The 24,569-nt window shown below is 41.1% G+C and overlaps 1 long non-coding RNA gene and 1 pseudogene across 1 annotated transcript; one reads left to right on the top strand and one right to left on the bottom strand.

Annotated features, from left to right (window-relative positions):
- AOX3P (aldehyde oxidase 3 pseudogene) overlaps positions 1-24,569 on the bottom strand; it is a 98,007-nt pseudogene that overhangs the window by 43,469 nt on the left and 29,969 nt on the right.
- On the top strand, positions 842-24,552 carry LOC103876432. Its single transcript, XR_635670.3, has 5 exons — positions 842-991; positions 8,348-8,553; positions 17,245-17,331; positions 23,668-23,796; positions 24,524-24,552. It is a non-coding gene; the product is annotated as an uncharacterized LOC103876432 (long non-coding RNA).

Here is a 24,569-nt window from a genome sequence, read left to right as displayed (position 1 = left end):
TTTATTTGTTTTACGTGCTGAGGTTCCATTTAGGATTTGCTGCATACTTACCAAGGCTATGAAAACCCCTGTCCAGGCAGTGAACACAAGAACGCAGGCACAGAGAAAGGCAGCGTGGTGTGTAGAGAAAGGTGAGTTTTAGAGCCAGACATCCCTGTGATTGAATAGCTCTGCTTCTTCTCAGTATGTGGATCACTTATACTCTCCATGCTGTGGGGATCTTGTCCATGACCTGGAGATACCAGAACCAGGTGACCACACAGCCTGCTTTGCCCAGGACAATCCCTGTTTACACTGGTTGTCTTTGTGTTAATGTCAGTGGCTCCCTTTGCTCTCTAAAGTATTTTTGTTTGAATTATATGGGCATTAATACCTACTTTGAAGGGTTGTTTTAAATGCATTCATGTGTGGCATAATGATGTTTTAGTCAACAGTGGACCACATATATGACAGTGGTCCCACAAGATTATAATGGAACTGAAAAATTCCTATTGCCTAGTGACATCATAGCTGTCATAGTGTTGTGGCATAATTACTTTATTTTTAAATTTAACTTTATTTTTTTGAGACAGGGTTTGGCTCTGTTGCCCAGGCTAGAGGTCAGCAGCATGATATCGGCTCACTGAAACCTCCATCTCCTGGGCTCAGGTGATCCTCCTACCTCAGCCTCCCAAGTAGCTGGAACTACAGGTGTATGCCACCATGCCTGGCTAATTTTCATATTTTCTTTTGTAGACACAGGGTTTCCCCATGTTGCTGAGGCTGGTCTTGAACTCCTGGACTCAAGTGATCAGCCTGCGTCAGCCTCCCAGAGTGCTGGGATTACAGGTGTAAGCCACCACACCTGACCTAATTATTTTTAAAAATAGATGTAGTGTAGCCTAAGTGTGCAGTGTTTATAAAGTCTACACTAGTGTGCCAGGTCTTCACATCCACTCACTACTTACTGACCCAGCCAGAGCAACTTTTAGTCCTACAAGCTCCATTCATGGTAAGTGTCTTATACAGGTGTAAACTTTTTTATCTTTTATACCAGATTTTTACTGTACCTTTTCTATGTTTGGATATATCTGGGTACACAAATACTTACCATTATGTTACCATTGCCTACAGCATTCAGTGTAGTAATATGCTGTGCCGGTTTGGGGCCTAGGAACAATAGGCTAGACCATATAGCCTAAGTGTGTAGTAGGCCATATCATCTAGGTTTATGAAAATATACTACTCTGTGATGTCCCCACAATGGCAAAATTGCCTAAAGATGTGTTTTTCAGATCATATCCCTGTCGTTAAGTGAGGCATGACTGTACAGCACTCAGTATTGTCTTCATTACTTTACTCCAGGGGCAGGTACTCATTAAAGCTTTGTGAGAGACTTGCTTGGAACCTGGGTCACTGAGTGACCAGCGTTGAGTGAGTTACTCTTGGCACTGGTCTTCAAGTTCAGCTGACCAAACCAGGGATATCTGCACCTGTCCCCTCTCAAAACGGAATGCCGCACTTGCCCTTCTCCAGATACCAGGATCTTTGGCTCAGTAAGGCTTCTGCCCTCTCCTTCCAAGAGGGCAGCCTGGGGAGATCCCTGTTCTCAACTAAGGAGGTCTGCATTCTAGAGGGGGGACCCCGACCCTATCATGGGTGCCCTTTTCATAGAGTAAGCATGAGAAAGTGGACTTGACTGAGGAATGAACAAGTTGTCTGGCACCAGGAAGTCTGGATTTGGGGTGCAATTAGAACTTACATATATGTGTAATTAATACACGGGAGTTGTCCGGGAATGCTGCCGCTCCTCACTGAACTTTGGAGCCCATGAAAAGTTACAGCTGCTCCAGTCCAGAGTGAGGAGCCACTGGTTCCTTGGGAAGCTGAGTTTTGGGGAAGCCCCTCCCACTTGAGAAGGCAGGTGAAGCCCTCTTCCCAAGTTCCAGTTGGCTTATTACCAGGTAATTCAGAATGAGCTCCTAGGGACGCTGTGGAGAATTCTAGTCATTGCATCACAAAGCCCAAAGGTGATACAGTGCAGTCTGGGAATATTTTGTGAAGTCCAATTCTGGCTGATGGCGAAACTGAAACAACCTGTTTCACCTGTGTCATTTTGGTGTTAATACCTTGTCCCAGTTCAGCTCCGCCATGACCAACTAATACAGACCCACCTGTGTAGATATGAACTAGAGCAGCAGCCTGGAAATAAAATTAGACATCTGTTCTTTCTGCCATCTGTATGTGAATTTTTGACAGTAAGGCAGTCACAAATGAAGCAGCAAAAGCCACAAAATAAAGCTACAGTTTCACTGGTACAGGACCAGTGGTTTCATCCAAAGGTGTGTGCCACCTGAGAAGAGCAAAGGTGCTGTTCCATGAAATCTGTGAAACAAAGAAAAGCCTAGACGAGTCCCTTACTGTTGAAATGTGGGCGTCAGCTGTTGCAGGGGCCTCTCGCCATTTTCAGCAGCATTAACTGGTTAGACTTTGAACGCCCACTGGCATTGTCCTCCTTTCTGAGTCTCTCATAGTGTACGGTTGAAGTCAATAAGGAGAGTGCCTCACTCTGCGGTTCCAACTCTGCAAAGCAATAGCAAATTGGCCTAAATTGTTAACAACTAGTAGAATTTAGAGCTTGTTTTTGTTGGAGCAGACCCTCTTTGCCCTTAGTTGTCATTCGGGGAGGAACACTCTGTCCTCGTGAATTCTTTCTCCTTGTTCCTCTGAACTATTATTCTCAATTGCTTCTGGGGAGTAAAAAACTTGCAAAGAATTATAGAATAAAAGACAGCAAAATATAAAAAACAAAATCTCATTTGTCCATAATCTCATTGCTCTCACACACTGGGTTATTATAAGAAAAGTTGAATAGTGCTAATATAAGTCCCCAGTCTATTACCTGCAATTCTGAATTTGAAAAGCCCTGAGCACCTATTTGGTGGAGAAACTTATACTGATCTCATCCAATGAGAGATTCATAGTCTTTAAAAGATCTTACTGGGTGTAAGTAATCATACACTTCACTGCAGAAGTATTACCATGCTTGAATGTGGTGTGTTGCCCCAGACTCTGCTGAGGACTTTAAGAAATAGTGTAGAGATCATATGATCTTTTAAAATCAGAAAAATTTAGAATTCCAAAATGTATCTGGCCTCAAAGATTTCATAGAGGGAAAAATGAACATGGTGTATACTTAAAAAAAGTCAAACATTTTAGAAAGGTACAGGATGGAGAATGAAAGCACCCCTGCCCACTTGTCTGCCCTGTCCCATCCTAAAAGTAACTGGTCATCAATTCCTTGTGATTATTTATGAATATGGCATAATTTTGTGATAGAATTTTTTTAAAAAAGTATAAGAGTAAAAACACCATTCTGCTGTTTTTTTTTTTAACTTATTAATGAATCTTGGGTATTATTTTCTATATCAACATATATAGATCCATCTCATTTGCTTTAATATCTGCACAATATTCCATCATATATGTAATATAACTTACTTAAGAAGTTTCTAAATAAGGAACACTCTGTGCATTTCCCCCCACTCTTCTAAGAATAGCTTCCAAAAATGAACACCTTTGCATATATGTCTTGGCAAAAAATTTCTTGAAAATGACCATCAGATAAATTTCTAGCAGTGATAGTGTGTATAAATATTTTTGGGGGGTGTGGGCTGACTAAATGTTCTAAAATTAGGTTTTGGTGATGGTTGCACAACTCTATGAATGGTACACTTTAAATGGGTGAATTTTATGGTATGTGGATAGATTATATCTCAAAGTTGTTTCAAAATTCTTAGCAGTGAAAGTGGTAGGTCTGAGGGTATGTGTATTAGGATGTTTGTGGTCATTTTTATCATTAGAAAGGTGCACATTCAGCCGTGTCCTCACCAGCAGTCCTGCCTGCCTTCTTGCTGGGGCTTCTATGTCATAGTGGTTCTTGTGTGCTTATAGGAATCCCCTTGAGCCTATGAGCTGGAGCTGCTCTCCTGGACGTGTCTTGCCTCGAACAGATAGTATTTTGGGTCTGCACTGCCCTGTTGGCCCAGCCATGAGTATTTGGTGGATGTGACCCAGAGCAAGGGTCTTCCCTTAGCATGTTTTGTAGATCAAGGGATGCAGGGTATAATTCTACTAATGGGATGAAGCTGGTGCACTCTGTGTGTGGGCACATCTCTTATCCACAGTTACTGCCCTTGGACATGAGGGTATATGGCCCTGCCTGCAGCAACTAACTGCTCCAGGACTGAAATGATTCCATCTGTGCTCATGTCACTTCTTTGGATAACATTTAGTTTCTTAATTAGGTACTGCACCACACTTCCTTTTTATCTCCCACATTGTCTAACACACTTCATAACTTAAAAATACTTTCACGTGTATTATTGTATTAATCTTTATAATTCTGTGATACTTATCCCATTCCCATTTTGCAGATGAAGAGACTGGGACGAGAACTAGATACTTGTCAGGGTCACACAGCCATTAAATGTACAGAAATAGGGTGCAAACTCAGACCTTCCAGTAATAAATCCCATTTGCAGCCCCACTGCCTCAATGATGTCATCAGTCACATAGTAGGTGTCTGGTGACAGTGCACTGAGTTGACTGGCCTCTGGGTTTTATCTTTCTTGATTCACAGAGGACGACTGAGGTGACTTGAGAGGGAATATGTTAAGTGGACTTTCCAGGGAGGCAAAGAGATTTTGCACACCAGTCTTACCCTCTGCCTCATTACTGCTTCCTCAAAACTATTGCTTTTTCATGGAGCTTAATACTTGGTTTCAATGTACTTACTTACTTATTCACTAGGTGAGGAAGAAAGGTAGTAAGTTGGAAATGAGAGGAACATTCTCACACAAAGACATTACGTTATTTTATGCCAAACCTTTGTATAAGTGTGTGAATGTGAACTATGATTACAGGTACGTCAGGAAAGAAACGGAGGGACGTATACCACACTGTTAACACTGGCTACCTGGTGGCTGGAAGTGGGGAGAAGCAGGGAGGAGGAGGCAGCATTCTCTTTCCTCACCAAAGCAAAACAGAACAAGAAAGAAAACTCTTAAAAAATGTGTCCACAACTAAACACAGCACGTGCAAAATGATCCCAATTGCTCAAAATCGTATAGACATATGCGAGGTATAGAAAAGGATGTTGACAAAATATGAATAGTAGTTATCTCTGCATGGTGGGCTTCCAGGTGATTTTAATTTTTTTCTTTGAACTTTTTGTATTGTTTACAATTTCTTTGCAAAAACAGTGAGCATATATTATATGTATAATCACAAAACAATAAAGCTATTTTCATTGAGGAAAAATGTTGGCCACTAAAAGTATATTTAAACAATTTTCTTTGAAAGGAGGTGTGCTGAGCAGCCATCTATGTGCTCAGTCATAAATAAGGCTTGGCGTCCCCTTGTCCAAGCCTGGGTCCTATGGGACTCCCAGAGTGTCGAAAGTTCCTACACTGGAAAAACATGGAGATTTAGGCACCACCTCTAGAACTCCCTCATTAAAATACAGATTTTACCAGGTGGGTACAATTTATGAGTGTGTGATCTCAGATTCTCTTCCTTCAAGAGCAGAGCAGAGAATGTCTTGAGCAAGGAGAAGCCTCGTCAGGACTCTACCCTTTGAGAAAGGTAGATGAAAATGTTCTGGGAGCCAGGCGTGATGAAAGGGCGGATTAGAGTTGGGCAACTTTGGGTGTGTTAAAAATTATACGTATATATTAATCTGAAGAAAAAAAAAAAGCTAAACTAGTCATTGTCTTCCCTGAGCTTAACTGTTGCTTTCAATCACAATTCTGGGTGTGCTTAATTAAATATTTGAAAGAAATCTCTGTTTAAAAAGTAATGATTATGTTTCCAAGTTAACCAGTGGGAAAATGCTAACAGAGCAGTGGAGTTGCTGAAGTAGACGCATGACCCAGTTTGACTCAGACGCATGATCCGGTTTGGGGCTATTTAAGGCATTAGAGCTGCTCCCTGTCCTATAGGAAGGTGGTTGCTAGAAGCATGAGAAGTGCCTAGTAGACACATCTCTTAGGCAAGGAGCCCATGGATGTTCAGTGTAGGAATGTTTAGATATTTTTACCTTTTTGTTCCAATAATCTTTTCATACAATTCTACAAAACTCAATTCTTGCCAAAAAAAAAAAAAAATCTAAAATCCCACCAACATTACCTTTTTGGGGATCTATCTCTGATTTCAATGGCACTAATTTAAAAAGATTGATTTTTAGTGTCTGGCTGTTTCTCCAATACCAAGTGATTTTTTTTTTTTTTGAGTGGGGAGAAATCCACAGACAACAACAAGAAATCATGAGCAGAAATGTTGATGTCTTCTCTGTAATTCCACTGTGGTTTTGTAGGAAGGACCAAGCAATCTGAGCTTATTTTTGTAGAAGTTGTAGAGCATTTTCAAGGAAATTACAGAGAAAGACCCAATACCTCCCCAAATTGTTTCACCTTCTCATTCATGTAACAATGCATTCACCCATCCATCATCCATCCATTCATCCACCCATCCATCCATCCATCATTCCATCCCCATCCATCTATCCATCATTCCATCCGAACATTTATGTTAGGAGGAATAAAGAGAGGAATAAAGAAATGGCTAAGACATGGGTATAGTTTACAGCCTGCAGTGAGAAACCCTAAAGGGAAATCAACAATTTCAACATAGTGCAACTGTAGTGAGTTAAGAATCAGGAGGGCCAGGCGCGGTGGCTCACGCCTCTAATCCCAGCACTTTGGGAGGCCGAGACGGGCGGATCATGAGCTCAGGAGATCGAGAACATCCTGGTTAACACGGTGAAACCCCGTCTCCACTAAAAATACAAAAATTAGCCGGGCGCAGTGGCGGGCGCCTGTAGTCCCAGCTACATGGGAGGCTGAGGCAGGAGAATGGCGTGAGCCCGGGAGGCGGAGCTTGCAGTGAGTGGAGAAGATCGCGCCACTGCACTCCAGCCTGGGCGACAGAGCGAGACTCCGTCTCAAAAAAAAAAAAAAAAAAAAAAAAGGATCAGGAGTGGATGGTGCAGTGTCGGTATTGGAGGTCAGGGAAGCCTTCCAGAAGTAATGCTTAAGGATCACACAGAAACATGACAAGAAATGTTAAATGGGATTGTGACTTAAGGCAGTCCTCAAAATGATCTGTACGTTAGAACTGTGGTGTTTTAAATATCAGTTTTCCTTGTAGACTTCTTTGTTATCAGTAATTCTTCATCAACCAATAGCACCGTAGCTGCTAGAGCAAAAGAAATGAAATTGCTAAACCAGCAGCAAAACCTATGGAATTACTCAGTTATTTTCTAAAAATTAGTATCAATAGATCTAGGTAAATTTTTTTCAGCCTTACAAGCATTTCTGAAAATTACCTGATGATAAAACATCTTTGGATATCCAACTGAGAATTTCATGGTGATAATGACAATTCCTCTTTCCTTCCAGTAACTCCACTGGTTAAATTTTCTACAACTTTTTTCCTGCTGTAGTATGAAGATTTTTTCATACATTTCTCCAGCATCTTATCAGATTCTTTGGATCAAATTCTTGCTTGTGAATTGTCTTATCAACCAATTTGCACATGTTTATCTCTAACCTGGTGGATGAAAGTGCCAAACTGCACAACAAGGTCCACAGTGAGTCCATAGTAGAGACTAGCTGTAGAATATTATAGAATCAGCAGGAAAGAACACTTTGAGAATAAATTAAGCACTTAAGAGACAATGCAACTTTTAGAATTGAAATACTGTTCTTTTATTTATTTAAAGGCCTTTTTAATGATGATCAGTTCCTATTACCTTCTCTGGTGGTGAGGTGGCATTTCGCTGCCACAGCTTCATCCAGGTCTCTGTTACGTATGCTCCATGGGGAAAACCAAACCTTTGGAAGGTTGTATTGGAAGGCAAATTGGTCTTTGGTCCTGCAGGCTCGGCCTCAGACATGCAGGAAGGAGAAATGCCAGCCCTTCTAAGATGTGTTTCTGTATTCAATTCTCAGCACCACCACAGAGGGGAATCTCATACCTACTTAGGTGACCACCTAATTTTAAATTATATGGATTTTATTTTTATATATAAGTATATAATATTTATACTTATATATAAGTAAATATATATACATTTAATTTAAAATGCATATAATTTAAAATTAAGTGTATATATAATTTATAGATTAAGTAGATATGTCTTTATATAAATGGATGAATAAAATATTTTTCTACAATTTAAACCAATTAATATTCAGTATTTGGTTGAAATGGAAACAACTTAATTTTGCTTTTTAAAAAAGTTACTCGACACCCTCAAAATGTTATTGGTATTATGAACACTCAGACCTTTTTTCTTTTTCTTTAGGTTGGAGACATCAGTTTCTATAATATTTCCTGGGATCTTTTCCACTTTTTTCTTGCATATTTAAACCATGCAAGCCCAAGCAAAGCCCAAAATTTCTGATCATGACTCAACCAAAGTATTTCAGTGTTGGTGGCACAGAGTGACTCTCCCGAATCACTGAGTCTGACTCCAGGTAGAAAAAAGAGTGGAAAGAACAGCTCTGCCAGGTGGGTGCAGCCCTTCCCAACTTTTTGTGTAGTTAAGACAAATAGCTGTTTGCTGGCCCTCAGGACAGCATCTCCTCCTCCGAAGCATTATAATGCATATTTGTTATTAAATTAGACTACATCTGTTTTGAGAATTTTTGAGAATACATCTTATGAAACCATGTGTGGGCAGGTCATAAAAATTCCATCTATAAATGGAGTGGGCTGTGGATTTCTATCCTAGGGATCATTAGAAAGCAAAGAGAACAGGTGGAGCGTCCCTCTGATGAGATGAGTGGGTAGAGAAAAGACGAGTTCTGAAGCTTCTAGAATAGAAAGAAACTTTGTGGGGAAAGCCAAATGGGCCAGTGATGTCTTCATACCTATTATCAAGGGATTAGACTGTGGGTAAAGGGGCCGTGGGAGGACTCAGTGTGATTTTGGACATGAGACAGCTGGGCCTGGATAAAGGCCTAGGGTGGGGCCCAGGCTCTGGGCAGGAGAGGCGATTCTGGGAGTGTGTAGGGAAGAGGTTCCCAGGGCATAAGCAGAGGAGAGACTTGCCTGGGACAGGCCCAAACCTTGGCCCTCCTTCCAGATGCCAACTGTGTCCTTCCCTGACCCCCACAGGCCTTGCCTAGGGTGAAGGTGTTGGGAAGGAAGAGAAAAAGGGATGATTGAGACCTGCTCTATGGATGTTTTCTGGGGACAATGGGAGGTATTCATCGAGGGGATGCTCTGTAACTAGCGTGTGGCAAATGGAAAGTGAGCCTCGGGGACCTTCTGCCACCAAGTGCCTCAAAGCTGAGAGGCAGCAGCTCCCTGGCTACCTCCCAGACAGAGGGGGTGGAGATTGGAAGTTATGTGAGTCATCCTGGCTCACAACTCATATGCCATGTAAAGTGAGCATACGTTGGTGGACACAACCTTCTAAAGCTATACTCTAAGAATCCAAGCTCACACTTAATTTATGGCCACAAACAACTGGAACCCCAGAAGTTTTTGTGAGTGGAGTACCATTTCAGAATCATCTAATATGTAGCCTCCATGGATGTGATATTCAATGTCTGCTGCCTTGATTTTCCCATTGTTCATAAAGCCAATCTGTGAGTGGTAAACGGCACACTTCTGTGAGTGCCTGAGGTTCAAGTACAACATCCAGGGCACTGTAAGAGTGCGAGGGGGAGTCCTTTCCACTCCTTGTAAGCGTGTGGCTGGGAAGCCAGACTGCTGGAGTTCAAACCTTAGCTCTCCCATTTCCTAGCTGGGCGACTCTGGGAAGCCCACTCCACACATAGTGACACGTGTTGGTGTTTCTCTGTGTAACAAGGGGGGACAAAACTATAACCTAACTCACAGGTTCATGGAGGTCCAGTGGAGGGCTTGTTAAAACCCAAATTGCTGAGCTCCACCTCAGCATCTCTGACTCAGTAGGTCTGTGCCTGAGAATGTGCAATTCTAACAAATTCCTGGGTGATGCTGCTGTTGCTGGTGGTCCAGGAACCACATCTGAGAACTGCCGACCTAGCCCAGAGGACTGCTGTCAGCCTCCAAAGAGGATTAACAGAAAGCCACAGGTTGTAAGCAATGAAATAGCCCCATTCATGCTAACTACATGTTACTGCTATAGTGGTTGCTGTTATGGTTATTAGTGTGGAAAACATGATTCATTAGAAGTTTACTCTTCCTAATTAATGGGCCAAGGGGTTTTCTCACTGCTGAGGGTTCCCTGACTACCACGGTGCACAGGTCCCCATCTTCTGGACTCAGGGCATCATGTGCCTGGACCCCTCTTTGTGTGAATCATGAGCTACCTGTTCAGGATAAACTTGTTGTTTAACTTCCTCCACATGCACATGCTGTCTCTCCAGCAGGACAGGTGCCATGTGATAGATCTGTGTCTCCCGTAACTCTTAGTATAACGCTTTGTACATTAGGGGCTCAATCAATCCCAGTCTTTGGAGTTGGAAGGAATCTAGAGGCCAGCTGCTCCAAACTCTTCCAGTGCAGGGGTTCATTTTGGAGCTTATACCTGGGTCTCAACTCCTAGAAATTCAGCTTCAGGAGGTCTGAGTGAGGCTCAGGAGTCTGCATTTTAACCAAGCATCTCCGAGGCCCTGATGCAGGTGTTCTCTGGCCACTGCTACAGAAATTCCATCTTACTCAGTGCTTTTCAAACTGTCCCTTGTGATTCACTAGTAAGGTGTGAAAATTCAGTTAGGACCAGCATATTTAGAAGAATAAATAGAAAAGAAGGGAGGGGGAAAGGAGGGGAGAGGAAAGCTGTGCAGAAGAAGTGTCAGTGTATGACATGTAGCCAAATAAGTGTTGTCCTGTGTAATTTCGTTCCTCTCTCTCTCTCTCTCTCTCTCTCTTTCTCTCTCTCTCTCTCTGTGTGTGTGTGTGTGTGTGTGTTCATGCACATGTGCTGGGTCCCATCATAAGGTGCATTTTATGGGCCACGGTAAAACAATTTGAAAGCTGCCTAGAGCACATCTTCCTGTTGGCAGGAACAGCATCTGGAAGCCAGGCGTTCCAGTGTCGGCCAGCTCTCACACAATGTGGAATCCCACCTTCCTATTGTATCCTCTTTTCTAGCTGTACCTCCCATCAGAGCAGTGAATGGCTCTACTCCCTCTTTCCACAGCTTTTCAGAAATTTGAGGAGGGGCAGCATTCTGGGCAGGAGTGGGGGTCTGGGCTGCCTAATGAAGCATCAGAAAGGTGAAGATGGGGTTGCCGCCAGGGCTCGGTGTCAGGGAGCTCTGGTGTGGCAGCAGGAGCTGTCAAGGGGTGAGGGGAGGGAGTGAAGTCCGACATGGAGAGCACCAGCCTAGACACGCAGGGAGGGGACAGGAGTGAGATGGGAGGGATGGGGGATTCCATCCTGAGTTGACCAGTCACTGTGACTTGCACGTTTTAGGCATGCACGTATGCAGTCCTTCCTCCCTGTCAGCTGAGACTGGCCCACACTGCACATGAGCTCTTTTCTTCTTCAGACCAAGCACACTGAGTTTTAATAACATGGTTCTCAATCCCCTCACTGCTCTGGCTGGCTCAATTGATACTCTCTCATAGATTCTGTTGAAGGTCCCAGCACAGATGTTTTATCTGTCGAATGAAAGACCACTCCAAGGAAAGCAGACTTATTTGACCCTCTTCCTGCCGGACCCTCTGACTCTTTTACAGTGTGTTTGTTGTTGCACACTTCATTTCAGCATGTATTTTTTGAGCACCTTTTATGTGCAAGGTCTAGGAAAACAGAAATGCAAAGAAAGGAACCTTTCCACATAAGAAATCAGTCATCTGGCAGAGCAGAATGAGATGTTCAAGGCTAGAAGGCTGCACCAGGTACCCAGGAGGCAGAGGTGGATAGCACCTGGCACTCGAGAAGTACTCTGTGATTATGGTGCTGACTGAACAAACTCAATTCTATAAGGAGCCAGGGCTCTGTTGGGGAGGTCTCCTAGAGAAGATGATGTCTAAGCAGGGATTTGATTCCAATCAAACAGTGGAGTGAGAAATTGTCCATGCTTGTGAGTTATAGTTGATAAAGCTCTGCTTGAGAACAAAAGGTCTCTTATGAACTGAAACCCCTGGGGTTTAGTGCTGGAGCTTTGCGATCCTTATGTTAGGTTCTAAGCAGTGTGTTCTGCTGCCTTCTAGATTCCAGGTTATATTCCACAGCACTGAAGCTGCCAGAAGAATCTCCTTCAGTGAAGAGGGAGCTTTCTATAGCTAGATTGAGACTATACAGGAAGAATCAAGTTTGAACAAGCATCACTCCAAATCCTTAACACGTCTGTATTCTGGATGCCCCCAGAAACGGGGAGATCTTCAAATGCTGTGGCCTCTGCCCACACTTCTGTCTTGCTTCCAGCCTTTCTTTCACCCTCTACGTAAATGTTCCCATATCTTTTATGGGCAGTGACTTGACAATCACAAAGTGCACCACCAAAACTTGATTAAAAAGTACAGCAATCACATGTGGATGAGCACAGGGCTCTGCAAATGTTTGAAACTGCAAGTTAGCGAATCACTGAATTTGTGCTTCATGTAGCGACTTTCCTATTTGCTTACCTTATGTGTCCCAGGTAGTGGGTGCCATCCTCCAGTTATCAACATGTTGTCCCCATGTTCCAGAATAAAATAGATTGGGCAGCCAGATCTGGGGAGAAAAAAACCAGGATCACAACTTTAAGTGATTTGAGATATCAAGTTTGGGTTTGTGGGATGTTTCAGCGACAACTGTGATCCCTTGACTACACAAGTAAGAGACAAAGAGTAGAACAGCCCAGGAAAGAGCAGGCAGCCATGAATTTCTTGCTTTTTAATAATAAACAAGACAGCTAGGAAGCAATCTGTATGTTTAAGGAACTCCTTTGCTGTCACTCTGTTTCAGAAGTCATGATAGAGCATTATTTGTGGCTATTTTTGTGCCTCTCAGTTTCTAAGTGGTCATCCACAGCTATTCGTTGGATTTTCTCTGTGTAATTTGGGAATTTAAAAACCTTCTGGAGTTTGTCGTTTCTGTGATTCCTTCATTATTACCTTTAGTGGCCAGATTTTTCATTTATACAAATGGCAAGAAGATCCTCAGAAGGTAACACAGATCACACATAAAAAGCAAAAGCTTCATTCACCAAAAAATACATTTCTTGTCATTTCCCCCAATTTCCAGAAAAAAAAGTCTATTTATTTATCTATTGGGGGGCACAGACTAGAGAAAATTCTCTAAATGCCTGCAAAGCCCTAGTTGGAGAAATAAATTGGTATCGCTTACAATTTATTAAGGATAGATTGCATTACAAAATGTAATTAAGATGGTCACACTGAGGTCCTCATTATCCTCTGCTCAGCAGTCCCTAGAGTGCCACAGAAGGTCACCCAAGACTCCTCCCTCTTAGATATTAGCATTAGCACCTTATATAAATGAGTTGGCAGAAAATAAAGTCAGAGGGAGCTATGCACCATCCAGAGGGAAAAAATAAAAGTGATCCCGATTTGGACAGGCAGGATCAGAAGTCCACGTGACCTGAAGATGAGAGGAGGGGCTTGAGTGGAAGCAGGTGGGCCAGAGGGAAGCCGTGGTGATGTACAGACTGCAGCTGCAGGGTAGCAGGAATTTTAAGGGAAGGCAACTCCTATTCTTTATATGATATCTATCTTTCTGCTCTTTCCTGTCTTGATGTCAAAGAATCATAATTTGGTCAAGTTTCCACAGGCCATTATTATTAAACACATGATAGATAATTGAGTAATTATATGCAATTAAAAATCTCCTACCCTTTACTCTGTTTCCTGCCCAAATCAGTGTGTTCTCAAGTCCAAGAAGCAAATTATTATTGACTTGAGCAAGGACTCCATCATCAGATAAGGATAAATAATGAGATCTTCTTATCTATGGGTGAACCTGTTTCTGTAATGAAACTGCCTGGGGGCAGGGTTGACTTTATAGAACATATAGAAACTTGTTCCTCAACAGTGGCACCCAAACAGCTGTCCATCTTTTCATCTATTTACTAGCGATATTAAATCCCAAGCCACAATTCAGCACCCGCTGAGTTGAAAGAGTCCTCACTAAAATCCATAGGGAACTCAGCTATGAAGAATAAATGGGTGTATGTGAGGGGAGAAGTGAGGGAAAGAGTGAAGAATAAAAATCTTAAAAAAACAATTCTTTTTACCTAACTATGAAGGAAAAACTTCAGAAATCTATGAATAACCAAAGGTATTGAGAAATAGAGTTTGTTTGCACTCAAGAAGCTGGAGGCAGTGCAGAAAAGAATCAGGGCAATTGGAAAGATTTGGTGAACCATTTAGTAATCAGCCCATAAATACAAATTTTAAGTTGACCTGGTATCAAAAAACTATATATGAGCAGCCCTTGAATTCATACCTTGTGAGATGTCTGGGAATTATCAGGTTTGAAACCGCCTTTGCAAAAATATGACTGAGACAGTGAAAGAGATCTAACCTAACTGGCTCCATCTTGCTTCTAAACTTTCAGCTGTCCTTGTTCCTTCCTGGGCATAGGCTGAACTAACTTTGGGAGGCACTCAGTTTATAGTTTAAAACAAAGATGATAACAGCGATTACCCAAAACAAACCTCCTTCTTGCCTGGGGAGTAGACTGCCTTTGTAGGACTAACAAATTAGCCAAAACATTAGAAATTATGGTTTAGGAGTCATGCAGCTGGAGGCTACAAGATTTTGACCATCCCTAAACTGCTCCTAAGATCAGTGCTTGATATAGTTTGCAGACCCTGCGCTTGACGAATCAGCTGGCCCCACCCAGATTGATAAATTGGCTCATCTGATCTTGTGGCTCCCACCAAGGAACTGACTCAGCAAGAGGAGAGCTTCAATTTCTCATGATTGCATCTCTGACCCAACCAATCAGCACTCTCAACTCACTGTCCTTCCCCCACCCACCAAATTATCCTTAAAAACTCTGATGCCTGAATGCTCGAGGAGACTGATTTAAGTAATAGTAACACTCTGGTCTTCCACACAGCCAGCTCTGTGTGAATTATTCTTTCTCGATTGCAATTCCCCTGTCTTGATAAATTGGCTCTGTGTAGGCAGGGGCAAGGTGAACCCATTGGGCAGTTACAGGTGCAATTCTCTAGGTGATAGAAGTGAGAATTTAATAAAAACGTCAACTGAAAGAATAACTAAAGATTCTATCCTCAGGCTTTCTCTCTACCTCTGTCTCTCTTTCCCCACCCACGTCCTTCTGCCATGTGTTTGGTGGCTATAATTTTCATTATAGCCACTACTAAAAGTGGCTACTTTAAAAGCAACTACTAAAAGTGTTGTGCAATTCAAGATTTCCAATACTGGTCACCTCTATCCCTCACCCTGAAAACCACAAGACAGCACAGATTTCAAACATGATGTCCTAGTGCCTCCATGGTACAGCTGCATTTCTCAGACCACCTCTGACCTGGCACAGTTCAGAAAATGTGATCACCCTGTAGAGGAGCCCCACATATGCATATTTAACTTACCTATGAACTTCAGCCTTCAGTGACGTTGGGACTCCTCTATCTCCTTTAATACTCACAATCTATTATGGAGGCTTAATATTAGGTTAGTCTAAACTGAAAGCAGACTTTAGAATTCTCCACCCATCCTCCATTCTTACCTAGGAATTTGATGGGTATGTTACAGGAGAATGATTTCGATACCTAGACCTGCATAGAAACTTAACCATTGTTGTTTATTTTAGTCAAGTTGCTCTCAAGCTTTAGTGTGCTTATATTCTGTACTTTATGAACAATTTAAGGAATGTTTCAAGGTTATTTTTAGAATTTCATTTTCGAAATTAGATAACACATTCAAATAGTTTAAAAATGGAACAGAATCAGAATATAATCAGTGGAGTCTTGCCCACACCCATTTCCCTCTGTCTAGTTTCCACTCATTCTCTCCAAAGGTGACTAACACTATCACTTCTTGTGTGTTCTCCCAGAGTTTCTCTATGCAAATACAAGTAAATATGGACCTTATTATTACCCTCTTCACTTTGTACACATTTTTTGCATTTTGCGTTTCACTTGTCAGTATAACTTGGTGGTGTTTCTATAGTTGTGTTTAGAGGATGTCCTCATTCTCATTCTTTTTTTTTTTTTTTTAGACAGGGTTTCACTGTCACCTAGGCTGGAGTGCAGTGGCACAATCTCGTCTCATTGCAAACTCTGCCTCCTGGGTTCAAGTGATTCTCATGCCTCAGCTTCCCAAGTAGCTGGGATGACAGGCATTCCCCACTATGCACGGCTAATTTTTGTATTTTTAGTAGAGGCAACGTTTTGCCATATTAGCCAGGCTGGTCTCAAACTACTAACTTCATGTGGTCTGCCTGCCTTGCCCTCCCAAAATGCTGGGATTACAGATGTAAGCCACCATGCCCAACCCTCATTCTGTTTTTATATATATATATATTTTTTTTCTGAGATGGAGTCTTGCTCTGTTGCCCAGGCTGGAGTGCAGTGGCACAATTTCTGCTCACTGCAAGCTCCGCCTCCCGGGTTCACACCATTCTCCTGCCTCAGCCTCCTGAGCAGCTGGGACTACTGGCACCCACCACCATGCCTGGCTAATTTTTTGTATTTTTAGTAGAGATGGGGTTTCACCATGCTAGCCAGGATGGTCTTGATCTCCTGACCTCGTGATCTGCCCGCCTTGGCCTCCCAAAATGCTGGATTACAGGCATGAGCCACTGTGCCCAGCCCTCTGTTTATATATTTTATAATACATAAAGCTATATTCTATGTAGCTGTATTTATATGTTATATATAAATTTATATATATGTATTTATATGTTATATATACAGCTACATAGAATTCCATTGTATAGATGAATGGATACCTGAGTTGTTTCCAGTAGTTTAGTATTGCAAACAATGCTGCAAAGAATAACTTTGGAAACACATTATTTCACAGATAGACGAGCCAAGCTACAGGATAAATTCACAGACTGGGGTTGCTGGTTAAAGGCTACATACAGTTGGAATTTTGATAGACACTGCTAAATTTCTCTTCATACAGGTTGTTCCAGTTTATAATCCTATCAGTGAGACAAGAGATTGCCTGTTTTCTTGCAGCTTGGCAACTGAATATATTGTCAAACTTTCATATTTTTGCCAACCTGATAGATTAAAAATGGCATTTCATTGTAACTTTTAACTTAAATTTCTTCTATTTTCAGTAAGACCAAGCATCTCTTCTGTGTTCATCTGTTCTTACACTGTTAATGAAGACATACCCAAGACTGAGTGATTTATAAAGGAAAGAGGTATAATTGACTCATAGTTCAGCATGGCTGGGAAGGTTTCAGGAAATTTACAATCATGGCAGAAGGGGAAGCAAACACGTCCTTCTTCACATGGCAAAAGGAGGAGAAGTGCAGAGGAAAGCAGGGAGAGAGCCCATTATAAAACTATCAGATTTCATTAGAATTCACTCGCTATCATGAGAGCATGAGAGCAGCATGGAGATAACCACCCCCATGATTCAACTACCTCCCACCAGGTCCCTTCCACAACACATGAGGATTATGGGAACTACAATCCAAGATGAGATTTGGGTGGGGACACAGCCAAACCATATCATCTTCCTATATATAAGAGCTATTTATATTTTTTCCCATGAACTGCCTGCTTGCATTCTTTGCTAATTTTTCTTTTGGCTTTTTTGTCTTGATTTCTAGAAAATCCTTATATACTTAGTAAATTAGGCTGATGGCTGTGGTGTGCCTTGCAAATATTTTTCCCAGTTGATGCTTGTGTTTTGGCTGCTTACTATATTTTTTTCTTTATGCAGAAGTGTGCTATTTTATATAATTTAATTTATTAACTTTTTCTCTTAAGGAATTTTGAGTTTGACTCATAGAAATACTATTGAGTTCTCCCATGTTTTGATTCTATGCTTTTTGGATTTTACTTCTGACCTTTTAATTTTTAATCCTCTGTATCTGGTTTATCTTGGTATAGTGGGGTAGTATGTTAAGGTCGAGTTTGACCATTCTTTATGTTTGCTTAGAACCTGACCTCATGTGAGATTCAATTCCACTGTATTTATTTCTGGACAAATTTTTAGTTTCTCTCCTTAAGTGACAGAAGGGCATCCATCCTGCCAATGTAATGCAAGTAATTCCTATCACCATTCTTCCTCTAGGTAATAATGCTATTTCTCTCTTTAGTGGCTCCATCAGGAATGTGCAAAAAGAATCATGGCACCTAGGAAGCTCGCAAAAAGTGCAGAAAAGCCCAGGGAAAGAGCACATGCTCCGTATTTGTTGGAGAGTGAGCAGTTTTTTCCATGTTGGGTGAGAAGACTTGAGGGCCATGAAGGACCAGGGACCTTGGAACCTGGGACAGGAGCTAAGGGAAATACATTTCAAACTTGCAAATGTCAAAATCCATCTAAGAGGCCAGGGTTTGAACTTCCTAAGATTTGAACGTCAAGTTTGGAATTTAGGACTTTCCTGTTGGGAAAACCAGAAGCATTTCAGGTGTATTTAGGGTCAGTGTGCACAATTAGGGATCTGTTGTGGGCTAAGAGGACACATTTCCAGCTAGAAGTATCTGGTGGTAAGAGAAAGGCAGACTGAAACTTATAAGAGAAAATGTACCATCTCCACAGCAGCTGGGAAATGCAACAAGATAAAGAGTTTCATAGGTACCATGGTAGCACATGTTTTGGAAGTTTCTGGAAAGACCCACTGCCAAATGACCAAAAGACTGAGAAGATCTTGACATTACCTGAATGTTCACAATTATAGGCTCCATGTCTTTGTATACAATCTTCACCGCTTTTGTGGCCTGCTTGGCATGAGCATGTTTATCAGCAGCCACAAATCACCTGCAGAAAACACAGACCAATTAACATGCCAGAAGGGAACAAAAATGTGCACCAGTGAAGCCCTTGTCAACCCAGTTGGGACATGCTCTGGAATGATGTGTGTGTGGTTGACCTATAGCCTAGAGCATGGGGCTGGTTTTGAATGTGGCTCTGCCACTGCAGGCTATGTTGCCTCAGGCAATTGATTAAAACTATATAAGCCTCGATGTCTTCATCATAAAATTGAGATAACTGTGCCAACTTAACGGGATTCTTAAGTTCCCTTAAGTTTGTTCTGAAATAAGGCTTATTGCAAATAAATAGTCTAAGGTTGTTAGAAGGACTGCATATGGTCATGTGTATAAAGGGGCCTGGAAAACAGTACCAGGGAAGAGCAGCTACCATTATTATTAATATGATATGAGAATTTTAGGTGCTATTATCATAATACCTTACCCTGTGCATATAGTCTTTTTCTTTTTTAAAAAACTTTTATTTTAAGTTTGAGGGTACATGTGAAGTTTTGTTACATAGGTAAACATGTGTCATGGGAGTTTGTCATGCAGATTATTTCATCACTCAGATATTAAACCTAGTACCCAATAGTTATCTTTTCTGCTCCTCTCCCTCCTCCCACCGACAACCCTCAAGTAGACTCCAGTGTCTGTTCTTTCCTTCTTTGTGTTCATAAGCTCTTATCATTTAGCTCCCACTTATAAGTGAGAACATGCAGTATTTGGTTTTCTGTTCCTGTGTTAGTTTGCTAAGGATAATGGCCTCCAGCTCCAGCTGCGTTCTCACAAAAGACATGATTTCATTCTTTTTAAGGCTTGCTTAGTATTCCATGGTGTATATGCACTGCATTTTATTTATCTAATCTGTCATTGATGGGCATTTGGGTTGATTTCATGTCTTTGCTATTGTGGATAGTACTGCAGTGAACATTCACATGCGTGTGTCTTTATATCCCTCTGGGTATATGCCCAGCAACGGGATTGCTGGGTCAAATGGTAGTTCTGCTTTTAGCTTTTTAAGGAATCGCCATACTGCTTTCCACAATGGTTGAACTAATTTACACTCCCACCAAGAGTATGTAAGTGTTCCCTTTTCTCTGCAACCTTGCTAGCATCTAGCATGTGTTATATTTTTTGCTTTTTAGTAGTAGTCATTCTGACTGGTATGAGATGGTATCTCATTGTGGTTTTAATTTGTATTTCTCTAATCATCAGTGATATTGAGCTTTTTTTCATACGCTTGTTGGCCACATGTATGTCTTCTTTTGAAAAGTGTCTGTGTATGTCATTTGTCCATTTGTTAAAATGAGATTGTTTATTTTTCTCTTGTAAATTTGTTTAAGTTCCTTACGGATGCTTGATATTAGACCTTCGTCAGATGCATAGTTTGCAAATATTTTCTCCCATTTTTGTGGGTTGTGTCTTTACTCTGTTGATAGTTTCTTTTGCTGTGCAGAAGTTCTTAAGTTTAATTAGATCCCACTTGTCAATTTTTGCCTTTGTTGTGATTGCTTTTGGTGTGTTTGTCATGAACTCTTTGCCTGTTCCTATGTCCGGGGTGGTATTGCCTAGGATGTCTTCCAGGGTTTTTATAGTTTTGGGTTTTATATTTAAGTCTTTAATCCATCTTGAGTTGATTTTTGTATATGGTGTGAGGAAGGGGTCAAGTTTTAATCTTCTGTATATGACTAGCCAGTTATCCCAGCACCATTTATTGAAGGGAGTCTTGTCCCCATTGCTTGTTTTTGTCAGTTTTTGTTGAAGATCAGATGATCATAGACTTATGGCCTATTTCTGGGCTCTCTTTTCTGTTCCATTGGTCTATGTGCCTGTTGTTGTACCAGTACCATGCTGTTTTGGTTACTGTAGCCCTGTAATACAGTTTGAAGTTGGGTAATATGATGCCTCCAGCTTTGTTCTTTTGGCTTAGGATTACCTTGGCTATTCAGGCTCTTTTTTGGTTCTACATGAATTTTAAAATAGTTTTTTTTTCTAGTTCTGTGAAGAATGTCATTGGTAGTTCGATAGGAATAGCATTGAATCTGTAAATTGCTTTGGTCAGTATAGCCATTTTAATGATATTGATTCTTCCTATCCATGAGAATGAGATGTTTTTCCATTTGTTTGTGTCTTCTCTAATTTCTTTTTGTAATTCTCATTGTAAAGATCTTTCACCTCCCTGGTTAGCTGTTTGGCATTTTGTTCTTTTTGTGGCAATCGTTAATGGGATTGCCTTTCTGGCTCTTGGTTTGGCTGTTTTTGGTGTATAGGAATGCTGGTGATTTTTGTACATTGATTTTGTATCCTGAAACTTTGCTGAAGGTGTTTATCAACTGAAGGAGCTTTTGGGCCCTGACTATGAGGTTTTCTAGATATACAATTATGTCATCTGCAAACAGAAATAGTTTGACTTCTTCTCTTCCTATTTGGATGTGTTTTATTTCTTTCCCTTGCCTGATTGCTCTGGCTAGGGCTTCCAATACTATGTTGAATAGAAGTGGTGACAGAGGGCATCCTTGTCTTGTGCCAGTTTTCAAAGGGGAATGCTTCCAGCTTTTGCCCATTTAGTATAATGTTGGCTGTGGGTTTGTCATTGATGGCTCCTATTATTTTGAGGTATATTCCTTCAATACCTAGTTTACTGAGAGTTTTTAGCATGAAGCGGTGTTGAATTTTATCAAAAGTCTTTTCTGAGTCTGTTGAGATAATCATGTGATTTTTGTCTTTAGTTATGTTTCTGTGATGAATTACATTTATTGATTTGCATATGTTGAACCTACCTTGCATCCTGGGGATGAACCCTACTTGATCATGGTGGATTAGCTTTTTGGTGTGCTGCTGGATTCAGTTTGCAAGTATTTTGTTTGTTTGCACGTATTTTGCAAGGATTTTTGCATCAATGTTCATCAAGGATATTGGCCTTTCTTTTTTTTGTTATGTCTCCATCAGGTTTTGGTATTAAGATAATGCTGATCTCCTAGAATGAGTTGGGGAGGAGTCCCTCCCCTTCAACTTTTTGGAATAGTTTCTGTAAGAATGATACCAGCTCTTCTTTGTACATATAGTAGAACTAAGCTGTGAATCTATCAGGTCTTGGGCTTTTTCTGGTTTATAGGCTATTTATTATTGATTCAATTTTGGAGCTCATTATTGGTCTGTTCAGGGAATCCATTTCTTCCTGGTTCAGTCTTGGAAGGGTGTATGTGTTCTGGAATGTATCCATCTCTTCTGGATTTTCCAGTTCATGTGCATAGAGGTGTTCATAGTAGTTTCTGATGGTTGTTTTTATTTCTGTGGGGTCAGTGGTAATATTCCCTCCATCTTTTCTAATTGTGTTTATTTGAATCTTTTCTCCTTTTTTCTTTATTAGTCTAGCTAGTGGCCTATCTTATTAATTGTTTCAAAAAGCCAACTCCTGGATTTGTTGATCTTTTGAATTTTTTTCTGTGTCTTGATTTCCTTCAGTTCAGCTCTGATTTTGGTGATTTTTTGTCTTCTGCTAGCTTTGGGCTTTTTCTGATTTGTTCTTGCTTCTCTAATTCTTTCTTTCTTTCTTTATTTTGATGGAGTCTTGCTCTGTCGCCCAGGCTGGAGTGCAGTAGCGCAATTTCGGCTCACTACAAGCTCTGCCTCCTGGGTTCACACCATACTCCTGCCTCAGTCTCCCAAGTAGCTGGGACTACAGGTGCCCGCCACCATGCCCAGCTAATTTTTTGTATTTTTAGTAGAGATGGGGTTTCACCGTTGTTAGCCAGGATGGTCTTGATCTCCTGACCTCGTGATCCACCCACCTTGGCCTCCCAAAGTGTTGGGATTACAGGCATGAGCCACCTTGCCCAGCCCTCTAATTCTTTCAGTTGTGATGTTAGGTTGTTAATTTGAGATCTTTCTAACTTTTTGATGTGGACATTTAGTGCTATTAATCTCCCTCTTAACACTGCCTGAGCTGTGTCTCAGAGATTTCTGGTATGCTGTAGGTTTGTTCTCACTATTTTCAAACAACTTTTTGATTTCTGCTTTAATTTCATTATTTACCCAAGAGTCATTCAGGAGCATATTGTTGAATTTCCATGTAATTGAACAGTTTTGAGTGATTTTCATAGTCTTGATTCCTACTTTTATTGTGCTGTAGTCCAAAAGTGTTTTTGGTTGATTTTGACTTTTTAACATTTGTTGAGGATTGTTTTATATATAATTATGTGATTGATTTTAGAGTATGTGCCATGTGGCAATGAGAAGAATGTATAATCTGTTGTTTTGGAGTGGAGAATTCTGATACGTCTATCAGATCCATTTGGTCCAATGTTGAGTTCGGCCCCTGAATACCTTTGTTAATTTTCTGCCTCAGTGATCTGTCTAATACTGTCAGTGGAGTGTTGAAGTCTCCCACTATTATTGTGTGGGAGTCTATGTCTCTTTGCAGGTCTCCAAAAACTTGCTTTATGAATATGTGTGCTCCTGTGTTAGGTGCATATATATTTAGGACAGTTAGGCCTTCTTGTTGAAGTGAACCATTTACCATTATATAATTCCCTTCTTTATCCTTTTTAATCTTTATTTGTTTGAAATCTGTTTTGTCTGAACTTAGTATTGCAATTCATGCTTTTTTTTTCTGTTTTCCATTTGCTTGGTAGATTTTCCTTCATCCCTTTATTTTGAGCCTGAGTATCATTACGTGTGAGATGGGGCTTTTGAAGACAACATACCATTGGGTTTTGCTTGTTCATTCAACTCTTGTGCATATAGTCTTTCTTCTTCACTGCTATTGTCACCAGGAACACCCTGAACTGTTATGGCATCAACTACACCAGGCAATGCCAGGGCCTCAGAGGCATCAGTGGAATGGGGAAGAGAAGAAACCCTACAAAGATGGCAAGTGTTGCACAGGATAATGTGGCCCTCTTGTAAGTGAATACACAAACCCCAAGAACCCTGAATATTTCACCTGAGTGCCACAGGAGTGCATGAAACCATGCTAACACTGTGGAAAGTAGAGAACTTTGGTTTTACTGGATGCAGGTCAAAAAGAGGGGATCCTTGGGAGGGCATTTTTTTAGTCTCCATGTCCAGGGAAGGTGTACCCTTGGGTTGTTTAATAAACTAAAGCTCAAATGTGGCACTCTTAGGAGCTCAGGCTCCTCTGAAGATTAACACTCAGAAAAAAAGGTAGAGAGAGAATCATAGCTCTTTGGGATGTCACGAGCTGAGGAAGTTGTTCTTACTCCTTTACATTCTGAGATAATAGTGCTCAGCTCCTCAGATACCAGCTCCCTCTCCTGACAGGGGTTTATTTACTCTTTTATCCACTCCCCAGCCTGCAGTTGCCTTTCTGCTTTTTATTTTCTTTTATCAAGATATATGTTGAGATTGCTTTTTTGTGAAATATTTCTATGTATTGAGTTGGATTAATTGCTAATAGATAATTAATCCCTTGAGTGTCTGCTTTATTATTATTATTGTTATTATTTTGAGATGGGGTCTCATTCTGTTGCCCACGTTGGACTGCAGTGGCATGATCTTGGCTCACTGTAGCCTTGACCACTCAGACTTAAGTGATCCTTCCACCTCAGCCTCCCACAGATGCAAGTCACCACACATGTCTAATTTTTATATTTTTGTATTTTTTTGTAGAGACAGGGTTTCACCATGTTTCCCAGACTGGTCTCAAACCCGCTGG

The sequence above is a fragment of the Papio anubis genome, chromosome 10, assembly GCF_008728515.1.
Source record: "Papio anubis isolate 15944 chromosome 10, Panubis1.0, whole genome shotgun sequence".
In the NCBI taxonomy this organism is placed as follows: Eukaryota; Metazoa; Chordata; class Mammalia; order Primates; family Cercopithecidae; genus Papio; species Papio anubis.
This window is presented reverse-complemented; position numbering and strand designations above follow the sequence as displayed.